We start from the raw sequence: 15,871 nt of genomic DNA on the forward strand, positions 1-15,871 counted from the left end.
CCCAGGCCCCTACCCTGTCATCATCAATCGTATTTATTGAGCACTTACTATGTGGAGAGCACTGTACTAAGCGCTTGGGAAGTACAAATTGGCAACATATAGAGACAGTCGCTACCCAACAGTGGGCTCAGAGTCTAAAAGGGGGAGACAGAGAACAAAACCAAATCGCAGTAAATCTTGTGACTCCCACGCCCCTACCTTGTCCCCATGCAGCAGACAAATGGCAGCAAACCTTGTGACTCCCAGGCCCCTACCCTGTCATCAACAATCGTATTTATTGAGCGCTTACTATGTGGAGAGCACTGTACTAAGCGCTTGGGAAGTACAAATTGGCAACATATAGAGACAGTCGCTACCCAACAGTGGGCTCACAGTCTACAAGGGGGAGACAGAGAACAAAACCAAATGGCAGCAAACCTTGTGACTCCCAGGCCCCTACCTTGTCCCCATGCAGCAGACAAATGGCAGCAAACCTTGTGACTCCCAGGCACCTACCCTGTCATCATCAATCGTATTTATTGAGCGCTTACTATGTGCAGAGCACTGTACTAAGCGCTTGGGCAGTACAAATTGGCAACATATAGAGACAGTCCCTACCCAACAGTGGGCTCACAGTCTAAAAGGGGGAGACAGAGAACAAAACCAAATGGCAGCAAACGTTGTGACTCCCAGGCCACTACCCTCTCCCCATGCAGCAGACAAATGGCAGCAAACCTTGTGATTCCCAGGCCCCTACCCTGTCATCATCAATCGTATTTATTGAGCACTTACTATGTGGAGAGCACTGTACTAAGCGCTTGGGAAGTACAAATTGGCAACATATAGAGACAGTCGCTACCCAACAGTGGGCTCAGAGTCTAAAAGGGGGAGACAGAGAACAAAACCAAATCGCAGTAAATCTTGTGACTCCCACGCCCCTACCTTGTCCCCATGCAGCAGACAAATGGCAGCAAACCTTGTGACTCCCAGGCCCCTACCCTGTCATCAACAATCGTATTTATTGAGCGCTTACTATGTGGAGAGCACTGTACTAAGCGCTTGGGAAGTACAAATTGGCAACATATAGAGACAGTCGCTACCCAACAGTGGGCTCACAGTCTAAAAGGGGGAGACAGAGAACAAAACCAAATCGCAGTAAATCTTGTGACTCCCACGCCCCTACCTTGTCCCCATGCAGCAGACAAATGGCAGCAAACCTTGTGACTCCCAGGCCCCTACCCTGTCATCATCAATCGTATTTATTGAGCGCTTACTATGTGCAGAGTACTGTACTAAGCGCTTGGGAAGTACAAATTGGCAACATATAGAGACAGTCCCTACCCAACAGTGGGCTCACAGTCTAAAAGGGGGAGACAGAGAACAAAACCAAATAGCAGCAAACCTGGTGACTCCCAGGCCCCTATCCAGTCCCCATGCAGCAGATAAATGGCAGCAAACCTTGTGACTCCCAGGCCCGTACCCTGACATCATCAATCGTATTTATTGAGCGCTTACTATGTGCAGTTGCACTGTACTAAGCGCTTGGGAAGTACAAATTGGCAACATATAGAGACAGTCGCTACCCAACAGTGGGCTCACAGTCTAAAAGGGGGAGACAGAGAACAAAACCAAATCGCAGCAAACCTTGTGACTCCCAGGCCCCTACCTTGTCCCCATGCAGCAGACAAATGGCAGCAAACCTTGTGACTCCCAGGCCCCTACCCTGTCATCATCAATTGTATTTATTGAGCGCTTACTATGTGCAGAGCACTGTACTAAGCGCTTGGGAAGTACAAATTGGCAACATATAGAGACAGTCCCTACCCAACAGTGGGCTCACAGTCTAAAAGGGGGAGACAGAGAACAAAACCAAATGGCAGCAAACCTTTTGACACCCAGGCCCCTACCCTGTCCCTACGCAGCAGACAAATGGCAGCAAACCTTGTGACTCCCAGGCCCCTACCCTGTCCCCATGCAGCAGACAAATGGCAGCAAACCTTGTGACTCCCAGGCCCCTACCCTGTCATCATCAATCGTATTTATTGAGCGCTTACTATGTGCAGAGCACTGTACTAAGCGCTTGGGAAGTACCAATTGGCAACATATAGAGACAGTCCCTACCCAACAGTGGGCTCACAGTCTAAAAGGGGGAGACAGAGAACAAAACCAAATGGCAGCAAACCTTGTGACTCCCAGGCCCCTACCCTGTCCCCATGCAGCAGACAAAGGGCAGCAATCCTTGTGACTCCCAGTCCCCTACCCTGTCATCATCAATTGCATTTATTGAGCGCTTACTATTTGCAGAGCACTCTACTAAGCGCTTGGGAAGTACAAATTGGCAACATATAGAGACAGTCCATAGCCAACAGTGGGCTCACAGTCTAAAAGGGGGAGACAGAGAACAAAACCAAATAGCAGCAAACCTTGTGACTCCCAGGCCCCTATCCAGTCCCCATGCAGCAGATAAAGGGCAGCAAACCTTGTGACTCCCAGGCCCGTACCCTGACATCATCAATCGTATTTATTGAGCGCTTACTATCTGCAGAGCACTGTACTAAGCGTTTCGGAAGTACAAATTGGCAACATATAGAGACAGTCCCTACCCAACAGTGGGCTCACAGTCTAAAAGGGGGAGACAGAGAACAAAACCAAATGGCAGCAAACCTTGTGACTCCCTGGCCCCTATCCAGTCCCCATGCAGCAGATAAATGGCAGCAAACCTTGTGACTCCCAGGCCCGTACCCTGACATCATCAATCGTATTTATTGAGCACTTACTATGTGCAGAGCACTGTACTAAGCACTTGAAAAGTACAAATTGGCAACATATAGAGACAGTCCCTACTCAACAGTGGGCTCACAGTTTAAAAGGCGGAGACAGAGAACAAAACCAAATGGCAGCAAACCTTGTGACCCCCAGGCCCCTACCCTGTCCCTACGCAGGAGACAAATGGCAGCAAACCTTGTGACTCCCAGGCCGCTACCCTGTCCCCATGCAGCAGACAAATGGCAGCAAATCTTGTGACTCCCAGGCCCCTACCCTGTCATCATCAATCGTATTTATTGAGCGCTTACTATGTGCAGAGCACTGTACTAAGCGCTTGGGAAGTACAAATTGGCAACATATAGAGACAGTCCCTACCCAACAGTGGGCTCACCGTCTAAAAGGGTGAGACAGAGAACAAAACCAAATGGCAGCAAGCCTTGTGACTCCCAGGCCCCTACCCTGTCCCCATGCAGCAGATAAATGGCAGCAATCCTTGTGATTCCCAGGCCCCTACCCTGTCATCATCAATCGTATTTATTGAGCGCTTACTATGTGCAGAGCACTGTACTAAGCGCTTGGGAAGTACAAATTGGCAACATATAGACACAGTCGCTACCCAACAGTGGGCTCACAGTCTAAAAGGGGGAGACAGAGAACAAAACCAAATGGCAGCAAACCTTGTGACTCCCAGGCCCCTACCCTGTCCCCATGCATCAGATAAATGGCAGCAAACCTTGTGACTCCCAGGCCCCTACCCTGTCATCATCAATCGTATTTATTGAGTGCTTACTATGTGCAGAGCACTGTACTAAGCGCTTGGGAAGTACAAATTGGCAACATATAGACACAGTCGCTACCCAACAGTGGGCTCACAGTCTAAAAGGGGGAGACAGAGAACAAAACCAAATGGCAGCAAACCTTGTGACTCCCAGGCCCCTACCCTGTCCCCATGCAGCAGATAAATGGCAGCAAACCTTGTGACTCCCAGGCCCCTACCCTGTCATCATCAATCGTATTTATTGAGCGCTTACTATGTGCAGAGCACTGTACTAAGCGCTTGGGAAGTACAAATTGGCAACATATAGAGACAGTCCCTACCAAACAGTGGGCTCACAGTCTAAAAGGGGGAGACAGAGAACAAAACCAAATGGCAGCAAACCTTGTGACTCCAAGGCCCCTACCCTGTCCCTACGCAGCAGACAAATGGCAGCAAACCTTGTGACTCCCAGGCCCCTACCCTGTCCCCATGCAGCAGACAAATGGCAGCAAACCTTGTGACTCCCAGGCCCCTACCCTGTCATCATCAATCGTATTTATTGAGCGCTTATTATGTGCCGAGCACTGTACTAAGCGCTTGGGAAGTACAAATTGGCAACATATAGAGACAGTCCCTACCCAACAGTGGGCTCACAGTCTAAAAGGGGGAGACAGAGAACAAAACCAAATGGCAGCAAACCTTGTGACTCCCAGGCCCCTACCCTGTCCCCATGCAGCAGATAAATGGCAGCAAAACTTGTGACTTCCAGGCCCCTGCCCTGTCATCATCAATCGTATTTATTGAGTGCTTACTATGTGCAGAGCACTGTACTATGCGCTTTGGAAATACAAATTGGCAACATATAGAGACAGTGCCTACCCAACATTGGGCTCACAATCTAAAAGGGGGAGACAGACAACAAAACCAGATGGCAGGAAACCTTGTGACTCCCAGGCCCCTACCCTGTCCCCATGCAGCAGACAAATGGCAGCAAACCTTGTGACTTCCAGGCCCCTACCCTGTCATCATCATCATCATCATCAATCGTATTTATTGAGCGCTTATTATGTGCAGAGCACTGTACTAAGCGCTTGGGAAGTACAAGTTGGCATCCTGTAGAGACAGTCCCTACCCAACAGTGGGCTCACAGTCTAAAAGGGGTAGACCGAGAACAAAACCAATTGGCAGCAAACCTTGTGACTCCCAGGCCCCTACCATGTCCCCATGCAGTAGATAAATGGCAGCAAACCTTGTGACTCCCAGGCCCCTACCCTGTCCCTATGCAGCAGATAAATGGCAGCAAACCTTGTTACTCCCAGGCCCCAACCCTGTCCCCATGCAGCAGACAAACGGCAGCAAACCTTGTGACTCTCAGGCCCCTACCCTGTCATCATCAATCGTATTTATTGAGCGCTTACTATGTGCAGAGCACTGTACTAAGCGCTTGGGCAGTACAAATTGGCAACATATAGAGACAGTCGCTACCCAACAGTGGGCTCACAGTCTAAAAGGGGGAGACAGAGAACAAAACCAAATGGCAGCAAACCTTGTGACTCCCAGGCCCCTACGTTGTCCCCATGCAGCAGACAAATGGCAGCAAACCTTGTGACTCCCAGGCACCTACCCTGTCATCATCAATCGTATTTATTGAGCGCTTACTATATGCAGAGGAGTGTACTAAGAGCTTGGGAAGTACAAATTGGCAACATATAGAGACAGTCCCTACCCAACAGTGGGCTCACAGTCTAAAAGGGGGAGACAGAGAACAAAACCAAACGGCAGCACACCTTGTGACTCCCAGGCCCCTATCCAGTCCCCATGCAGCAGATAAATGGCAGCAAACCTTGTGACTCCCAGGCCCGTACCCTGACATCATCAATCGTATTTATTGAGCGCTTACTATGTGCAGAGCACTGTACTAAGCGCTTGGAAAGTACAAATTGGCAACATATAGAGAAAGTCCCTACTCAACAGTGGGCTCACAGTCTAAAAGGTGGAGACAGAGAACAAAACCAAATGGCAGCAAACCTTGTGACTCCCAGGCCCCTACCCTGTCCCCATGCAGCAGATAAATGGCAGCAAACCTTGTGACTCCCAGACCCCTACCCTGTCATCATCAATCGTATTTATTGAGCGCTTACTATGTGCAGAGCACTGTACTAAGCGCTTGGGAAGTACAAATTGGCAACATATAGAGACAGTCCCTACCCAACAGTGGGCTCACAGTCGAAAAGGGGGAGACAGAGAGCAAAACCAAATGGCAGCAAACCTTGTGACTCCAAGGCCCCTACCCTGTCCCTACGCAGCAGACAAATGGCAGCAAATCTTGTGACTCCCAGGCCCCTACCCTGTCCCCATGCAGCAGACAAATGGCAGCAAACCTTGTGACTCCCAGGCCCCTACCCTGTCCCCATGCAGCAGAGAAACGGCAGCAAACCTTGTGACTCCCAGGCCCCTACCCTGTCATCATCAATCGTATTTATTGAGTGCTTACTATGTGCAGAGCACTATACTAAGCGCTTGTGAAGTTCAATTTGGCAACATATAGAGACAGTCCTTACCCAACAGTGGGCTCACAGTCTAAAAGGGGGAGACAGAGAACAAAACCAAATGGCAGCAAACCTTGTGACTCCAAGGCCCCTACCCTGTCCCTACGCGGCAGACAAATGGCAGCAAATCTTGTGACTCCCAGGTCCCTCCCCTGTCCCCATGCAGCAGACAAATGGCTGCAAACCTTGTGACTCCCAGGCCCCTACCCTGTCATCATCAATCGTATTTATTGAGTGCTTACTATGTGCAGAGCACTGTACTAAGCGTTTGGGAAGTACAAATTGGCAACATATAGAGACAGTCCCTACCCAACAGTGGGCTCACAGTCTAAAAAGGGGAGACAGAGAACAAAACCAAATGTCAGCAAACCTTGTGACTCCCAGGCCCCTTCCCTGTCCCCATGCAGCAGACAAATGACAGCAAACCTTGTGACTCCCAGGCCCCTACCCTGTCATCATCAATCGTATTTATTGAGCGCTTACTATGTGCAGAGCACTGTACTAAGCGCTTGGGAAGTACAAATTGGCAACATATAGAGACAGTCCCTACCCAACAGTGGGCTCACAGTCTAAAAGGGGGAGACAGAGAACAAAACCAAATGGCAGCAAACCTTGTGACTCCCAGGCCCGTACCCTGTCCCCATGCAGCAGACAAACGGCAGCAAACCTTGTGACTCCCAGGCCCCTACCCTGTCCCCATGCAGCAGACAAATGGCAGCAATCCTTGTGACTCCCAGGCCCCTACCCTGTCATCATCAATCGTATTTATTGAGCGCTTACTATGTGCAGAGCACTGTACTAAGCGCTTGGGAAGTACAAATTGGCAACATATAGAGACAGTCGCTACCCAACAGTGGGCTCACAGTCTAAAAGGGGGAGACAGAGAACAAAACCAAATCGCAGTAAATCTTGTGACTCCCACGCCCCTACCTTGTCCCCATGCAGCAGACAAATGGCAGCAAACCTTGTGACTCCCAGGCCCCTACCCTGTCATCATCAATCGTATTTATTGAGCGCTTACTATGTGCAGAGTACTGTACTAAGCGCTTGGGAAGTACAAATTGGCAACATATAGAGACAGTCCCTACCCAACAGTGGGCTCACAGTCTAAAAGGGGGAGACAGAGAACAAAACCAAATAGCAGCAAACCTGGTGACTCCCAGGCCCCTATCCAGTCCCCATGCAGCAGATAAATGGCAGCAAACCTTGTGACTCCCAGGCCCGTACCCTGACATCATCAATCGTATTTATTGAGCGCTTACTATGTGCAGTTGCACTGTACTAAGCGCTTGGGAAGTACAAATTGGCAACATATAGAGACAGTCGCTACCCAACAGTGGGCTCACAGTCTAAAAGGGGGAGACAGAGAACAAAACCAAATCGCAGCAAACCTTGTGACTCCCAGGCCCCTACCTTGTCCCCATGCAGCAGACAAATGGCAGCAAACCTTGTGACTCCCAGGCCCCTACCCTGTCATCATCAATTGTATTTATTGAGCGCTTACTATGTGCAGAGCACTGTACTAAGCGCTTGGGAAGTACAAATTGGCAACATATAGAGACAGTCCCTACCCAACAGTGGGCTCACAGTCTAAAAGGGGGAGACAGAGAACAAAACCAAATGGTAGCAAACCTTCTGACTCCCAGGACCCTATCCAGTCCCCTTGCAGCAGATAAATGGCAGCAAACCTTGTGACTCCCAGGCCCGTACCCTGACATCATCAATCGTATTTATTGAGCGCTTACTATGTGCAGAGCACTGTACTAAGCGCTTGAGAAGTACAAATTGGCAACATATAGAGACAGTCCCTACCCAACAGTGGGCTCACAGTCTAAAAGGGGGAGACAGAGAACAAAACCAAATGGCAGCAAACCTTTTGACACCCAGGCCCCTACCCTGTCCCTACGCAGCAGACAAATGGCAGCAAACCTTGTGACTCCCAGGCCCCTACCCTGTCCCCATGCAGCAGACAAATGGCAGCAAACCTTGTGACTCCCAGGCCCCTACCCTGTCATCATCAATCGTATTTATTGAGCGCTTACTATGTGCAGAGCACTGTACTAAGCGCTTGGGAAGTACCAATTGGCAACATATAGAGACAGTCCCTACCCAACAGTGGGCTCACAGTCTAAAAGGGGGAGACAGAGAACAAAACCAAATGGCAGCAAACCTTGTGACTCCCAGGCCCCTACCCTGTCCCCATGCAGCAGTCAAAGGGCAGCAATCCTTGTGACTCCCAGTCCCCTACCCTGTCATCATCAATCATATTTATTGAGTGCTTACTATTTGCAGAGCACTCTACTAAGCGCTTGGGAAGTACAAATTGGCAACATATAGAGACAGTCCATAGCCAACAGTGGGCTCACAGTCTAAAAGGGGGAGACAGAGAACAAAACCAAATAGCAGCAAACCTTGTGACTCCCAGGCCCCTATCCAGTCCCCATGCAGCAGATAAATGGCAGCAAACCTTGTGACTCCCAGGCCCGTACCCTGACATCATCAATCGTATTTATTGAGCGCTTACTATGTGCAGAGCACTGTACTAAGCGTTTCGGAAGTACAAATTGGCAACATATAGAGACAGTCCCTACCCAACAGTGGGCTCACAGTCTAAAAGGGGGAGACAGAGAACAAAACCAAATGGCAGCAAACCTTGTGACTCCCTGGCCCCTATCCAGTCCCCATGCAGCAGATAAATGGCAGCAAACCTTGTGACTCCCAGGCCCGTACCCTGACATCATCAATCGTATTTATTGAGCACTTACTATGTGCAGAGCACTGTACTAAGCACTTGAAAAGTACAAATTGGCAACATATAGAGACAGTCCCTACTCAACAGTGGGCTCACAGTTTAAAAGGCGGAGACAGAGAACAAAACCAAATGGCAGCAAACCTTGTGACCCCCAGGCCCCTACCCTGTCCCTACGCAGGAGACAAATGGCAGCAAACCTTGTGACTCCCAGGCCGCTACCCTGTCCCCATGCAGCAGACAAATGGCAGCAAATCTTGTGACTCCCAGGCCCCTACCCTGTCATCATCAATCGTATTTATTGAGCGCTTACTATGTGCAGAACACTGTACTAAGCGCTTGGGATGTACAAATTGGCAACATATAGAGACAGTCCCTACCCAACAGTGGGCTCACCGTCTAAAAGGGTGAGACAGAGAACAAAACCAAATGGCAGCAAGCCTTGTGACTCCCAGGCCCCTACCCTGTCCCCATGCAGCAGATAAATGGCAGCAATCCTTGTGATTCCCAGGCCCCTACCCTGTCATCATCAATCGTATTTATTGAGCGCTTACTATGTGCAGAGCACTGTACTAAGCGCTTGGGAAGTACAAATTGGCAACATATAGACACAGTCGCTACCCAACAGTGGGCTCACAGTCTAAAAGGGGGAGACAGAGAACAAAACCAAATGGCAGCAAACCTTGTGACTCCCAGGCCCCTACCCTGTCCCCATGCAGCAGATAAATGGCAGCAAACCTTGTGACTCCCAGGCCCCTACCCTGTCATCATCAATCGTATTTATTGAGCGCATACTATGTGCAGAGCACTGTACTAAGCGCTTGGGAAGTACAAATTGGCAACATATAGACACAGTCGCTACCCAACAGTGGGCTCACAGTCTAAAAGGGGGAGACAGAGAACAAAACCAAATGGCAGCAAACCTTGTGACTCCCAGGCCCCTACCCTGTCCCCATGCAGCAGATAAATGGCAGCAAACCTTGTGACTCCCAGGCCCCTACCCTGTCATCATCAATCGTATTTATTGAGCGCTTACTATGTGCAGAGCACTGTACTAAGCGCTTGGGAAGTACAAATTGGCAACATATAGAGACAGTCCCTACCAAACAGTGGGCTCACAGTCTAAAAGGGGGAGACAGAGAACAAAACCAAATGGCAGCAAACCTTGTGACTCCAAGGCCCCTACCCTGTCCCTACGCAGCAGACAAATGGCAGCAAACCTTGTGACTCCCAGGCCCCTACCCTGTCCCCATGCAGCAGACAAATGGCAGCAAACCTTGTGACTCCCAGGCCCCTACCCTGTCATCATCAATCGTATTTATTGAGCGCTTATTATGTGCAGAGCACTGTACTAAGCGCTTGGGAAGTACAAATTGGCAACATATAGAGACAGTCCCTACCCAACAGTGGGCTCACAGTCTAAAAGGGGGAGACAGAGAACAAAACCAAATGGCAGCAAACCTTGTGACTCCCAGGCCCCTACCCTGTCCCCATGCAGCAGATAAATGGCAGCAAAACTTGTGACTTCCAGGCCCCTGCCCTGTCATCATCAATCGTATTTATTGAGTGCTTACTATGTGCAGAGCACTGTACTATGCGCTTTGGAAATACAAATTGGCAACATATAGAGACAGTGCCTACCCAACATTGGGCTCACAATCTAAAAGGGGGAGACAGACAACAAAACCAGATGGCAGGAAACCTTGTGACTCCCAGGCCCCTACCCTGTCCCCATGCAGCAGACAAATGGCAGCAAACCTTGTGACTTCCAGGCCCCTACCCTGTCATCATCATCATCATCATCAATCGTATTTATTGAGCGCTTATTATGTGCAGAGCACTGTACTAAGCGCTTGGGAAGTACAAGTTGGCATCCTGTAGAGACAGTCCCTACCCAACAGTGGGCTCACAGTCTAAAAGGGGTAGACCGAGAACAAAACCAATTGGCAGCAAACCTTGTGACTCCCAGGCCCCTACCATGTCCCCATGCAGTAGATAAATGGCAGCAAACCTTGTGACTCCCAGGCCCCTACCCTGTCCCTATGCAGCAGATAAATGGCAGCAAACCTTGTTACTCCCAGGCCCCAACCCTGTCCCCATGCAGCAGACAAACGGCAGCAAACCTTGTGACTCCCAGGCCCCTACCCTGTCATCATCAATCGTATTTATTGAGCGCTTACTATGTGCAGAGCACTGTACTAAGCGCTTGGGCAGTACAAATTGGCAACATATAGAGACAGTCGCTACCCAACAGTGGGCTCACAGTCTAAAAGGGGGAGACAGAGAACAAAACCAAATGGCAGCAAACCTTGTGACTCCCAGGCCCCTACGTTGTCCCCATGCAGCAGACAAATGGCAGCAAACCTTGTGACTCCCAGGCACCTACCCTGTCATCATCAATCGTATTTATTGAGCGCTTACTATATGCAGAGGAGTGTACTAAGAGCTTGGGAAGTACAAATTGGCAACATATAGAGACAGTCCCTACCCAACAGTGGGCTCACAGTCTAAAAGGGGGAGACAGAGAACAAAACCAAATGGCAGCAAACCTTGTGACTCCCAGGCCCCTACCCTGTCCCCATGCAGCAGATAAATGGCAGCAAACCTTGTGACTCCCAGACCCCTACCCTGTCATCATCAATCGTATTTATTGAGCGCTTACTATGTGCAGAGCACTGTACTAAGCGCTTGGGAAGTACAAATTGGCAACATATAGAGACAGTCCCTACCCAACAGTGGGCTCACAGTCGAAAAGGGGGAGACAGAGAGCAAAACCAAATGGCAGCAAACCTTGTGACTCCAAGGCCCCTACCCTGTCCCTACGCAGCAGACAAATGGCAGCAAATCTTGTGACTCCCAGGCCCCTACCCTGTCCCCATGCAGCAGACAAATGGCAGCAAACCTTGTGACTCCCAGGCCCCTACCCTGTCATCATCAAAAGTATTTATTGAGCGCTTACTATGTGCAGAGCACTGTACTAAGCGCCTGGGAAGTACAAATTGGCAACATATAGAGACAGTCCCTACCCAACAGTGGGCTCACAGTCTAAAAGGGGGAGACAGAGAACAAAACCAAATGGCAGCAAACCTTGTGACTCCCTGGCCCCTACCCTGTCCCCATGCAGCAGACAAATGGCAGCAAACCTTGTGACTCCCAGGCCCCTACCCTGTCATCATCAATCGTATTTATTGAGCGCTTACTATGTGCAGAGCACTGTACTATGCGCTTGGGATGTACAAATTGGCAACATATAGAGACAGTCCCTACCCAACAGTGGGCTCACAGTCTAAAAGGGGGAGACAGACAACAAAACCAAATGGCAAGAAACCTTGTGACTCCCAGGCCCCTACCCTGTCCCCATGCAGCAGATAAATGGCAGCAAAACTTGTGACTCCCAGGCCCCTGCCCTGTCATCATCAATCGTATTTATTGAGTGCTTACTATGTGCAGAGCACTGTACTAAGCGCTTGGGAAATACAAATTGGCAACATATAGAGACTGTCCCTACCCAACAGTGGGCTCACAATCTAAAAGGGGGAGACAGACAACAAAACCAAATGGCAGGAAACCTTGTGACTCCCAGGCCCCTACCCTGTCCCCATGCAGCAGACAAATGGCAGCAAACCTTGTGACTTCCAGGCCCCTACCCTGTCATCATCATCATCATCATCAATCGTATTTATTGAGCGCTTATTATGTGCAGAGCACTGTACTAAGTGCTTGAGAAGTACAAATTGGCATCCTGTAGAGACAGTCCCTACCCAACAGTGGGCTCACAGTCTAAAAGGGGGAGACCGAGAACAAAACCAATTGGCAGCAAACCTTGTGATTCCCATGCCCCTACCCTGTCCCCATGCAGCAGATAAATGGCAGCAAACCTTGTGACTCCCAGGCCCCTACCCTGTCCCTATGCAGCAGATAAATGGCAGCAAACCTTGTTACTCCCAGGCCCCAACCCTGTCCCCATGCAGCAGAGAAACGGCAGCAAACCTTGTGACTCCCAGGCCCCTACCCTGTCATCATCAATCGTATTTATTGAGTGCTTACTATGTGCAGAGCACTATACTAAGCGCTTGTGAAGTTCAATTTGGCAACATATAGAGACAGTCCTTACCCAACAGTGGGCTCACAGTCTAAAAGGGGGAGACAGAGAACAAAACCAAATGGCAGCAAACCTTGTGACTCCAAGGCCCCTACCCTGTCCCTACGCGGCAGACAAATGGCAGCAAATCTTGTGACTCCCAGGTCCCTCCCCTGTCCCCATGCAGCAGACAAATGGCTGCAAACCTTGTGACTCCCAGGCCCCTACCCTGTCATCATCAATCGTATTTATTGAGTGCTTACTATGTGCAGAGCACTGTACTAAGCGTTTGGGAAGTACAAATTGGCAACATATAGAGACAGTCCCTACCCAACAGTGGGCTCACAGTCTAAAAAGGGGAGACAGAGAACAAAACCAAATGTCAGCAAACCTTGTGACTCCCAGGCCCCTTCCCTGTCCCCATGCAGCAGACAAATGACAGCAAACCTTGTGACTCCCAGGCCCCTACCCTGTCATCATCAATCGTATTTATTGAGCGCTTACTATGTGCAGAGCACTGTACTAAGCGCTTGGGAAGTACAAATTGGCAACATATAGAGACAGTCCCTACCCAACAGTGGGCTCACAGTCTAAAAGGGGGAGACAGAGAACAAAACCAAATGGCAGCAAACCTTGTGACTCCCTGGCCCCTACCCTTTCCCCATGCAGCAGACAAATGGCAGCAAACCTTGTGACTCCCAGGCCCCTACCCTGTCATCATCAATCGTATTTATTGAGCGCTTACTATGTGCAGAGCACTGTACTATGCGCTTGGGATGTACAAATTGGCAACATATAGAGACAGTCCCTACCCAACTGTGGGCTCACAGTCTAAAAGGGGGAGACAGACAACAAAACCAAATGGCAAGAAACCTTGTGACTCCCAGGCCCCTACCCTGTCCCCATGCAGCAGATAAATGGCAGCAAAACTTGTGACTCCCAGGCCCCTGCCCTGTCATCATCAATCGTATTTATTGAGTGCTTACTATGTGCAGAGCACTGTACTAAGCGTTTGGGAAGTACAAATTGGCAACATATAGAGACAGTCCCTACCCAACAGTGGGCTCACAGTCTAAAAAGGGGAGACAGAGAACAAAACCAAATGTCAGCAAACCTTGTGACTCCCAGGCCCCTTCCCTGTCCCCATGCAGCAGACAAATGACAGCAAACCTTGTGACTCCCAGGCCCCTACCCTGTCATCATCAATCGTATTTATTGAGCGCTTACTATGTGCAGAGCACTGTACTAAGCGCTTGGGAAGTACAAATTGGCAACATATAGAGACAGTCCCTACCCAACAGTGGGCTCACAGTCTAAAAGGGGGAGACAGAGAACAAAACCAAATGGCAGCAAACCTTGTGACTCCCAGGCCCGTACCCTGTCCCCATGCAGCAGACAAACGGCAGCAAACCTTGTGACTCCCAGGCCCCTACCCTGTCCCCATGCAGCAGACAAATGGCAGCAATCCTTGTGACTCCCAGGCCCCTACCCTGTCATCATCAATCGTATTTATTGAGCGCTTACTATGTGCAGAGCACTGTACTAAGCACTTGGGAGGTACAAATTGGCAACATATAGAGACAGTCCCTACCCAACAGTGGGCTCACAGTCTAAAAGGGGGAGACAGAGAACAAAATCAATTGGCAGCAAACCTTGTGACTCCCAGGCCACTACCCTGTCCCTACGCAGCAGACAAATGTCAGCAAACCTTGTGATTCCCAGGCCACTACCCTGTCCACATGCAGCAGACAATCAGCAGCAAGCCTTGTGACTCCCAGTCCCCTGCCCTCTCATCATCAATCGTATTTATTGAGCGCTTACTATGTGCAGAGCACTGTACTAAGCGCTTGGGAAGTAGAAATTGGCAATATATAGAGACAGTCCCTACCCAACATCCTCCTTCTGTCCTGGAAGTCTCTCCCCCTTCATATATGACAGACCACTGCTCTCCCCACCTTCAAAGCCATATTAAAACCACACCTCCTCCAACAGGTCTTCCCTGATTAAGCCCTCTTTATTCCTACTCCCTCTCCCTTCTGCATCATTTATGCACTTGGATCTATGTCCTGTAGCACTTGATATTCACCCGCTCTGAGCACTTATGTAATTTATTTATGTAATATATCCATATTTATGTCTGTCTCCCCTCTGGACTTTAAACTCTTTGTGGGAAGGGAGCATGTTTCCCAACTCTTAGTACGAGCACTTAGTACAGTATTCTCATACAGTAAGGGTGCAATAAATACCGTTGATCGATTCATACATAAGTAATGTTAGTGGGGCAGGGTGGGAGGGGAGATGACTAGGGGGAGATGACAAGAGAAGCAGCGTGGCTCAGTGGAAAGGGCATGGGCTTTGGAGTCAGAGGTCATGGGTTCAAATCCCGGCTCTGTCACTTGTCAGCTGTGTGACTTTGGGCAAGTCACTTCACTTCTCTGGGCCTCAGTTACCTCATCTGTAAAATGGGGATGAAGACTGTGAGCCCCCCGTGGTACAACCTGATCATCTTGTAACCTTAGAACAGCACTTAGAACAGTGCTTTGCACATAGTAAGCACTTAATAAATGCCATTATTATTATTAGGCTGTGAAGACCTAAGTGTATAGGCAAAGCAGGAGGAGGAGGAATAAGGTGGAGAGTTAGTTAGTGACAAATAAAAATCAAAATAATATACCCTCTGCAAACTTATTTTTTTACTTAGATTGGGTGCTTCTGGAAGACAGAGATTATGTCTTTTACCTTTATTGAACTCCCTCAATTGCCTCATAGGGTGATCTGACCAGAGTAGGTGCTTAGTAAGTACTATTGATTAATTTTAGACATCTGGCATCCCCTTGTACCTGGAGCAAATGAGAATCAGATTTCAGCAGAGGGGAAAGGGAAATCTGTCCAAATGTCTCAGGATCAGAAACGTTGGCTGCTGCTCTATCTTCAAGGGCCTAGTGCGTTAGTAGCCAAGAGAGTCTCTTTATGTAATGCTCTCACCCCTG

At 49.4% G+C, this 15,871-nt stretch overlaps 1 protein-coding gene across 1 annotated transcript in view; it reads left to right on the forward strand.

The window, feature by feature from the left end:
• The window catches only part of DNAH5 (dynein axonemal heavy chain 5), a 180,154-nt gene that overhangs the window by 118,708 nt on the left and 45,575 nt on the right, over positions 1-15,871 (forward strand). The gene's annotated exons all lie outside the window — the stretch shown is intronic.

The sequence above is a fragment of the Tachyglossus aculeatus genome, chromosome X3 (assembly GCF_015852505.1).
Source record: "Tachyglossus aculeatus isolate mTacAcu1 chromosome X3, mTacAcu1.pri, whole genome shotgun sequence".
NCBI classification, from domain to species: Eukaryota; Metazoa; Chordata; class Mammalia; order Monotremata; family Tachyglossidae; genus Tachyglossus; species Tachyglossus aculeatus.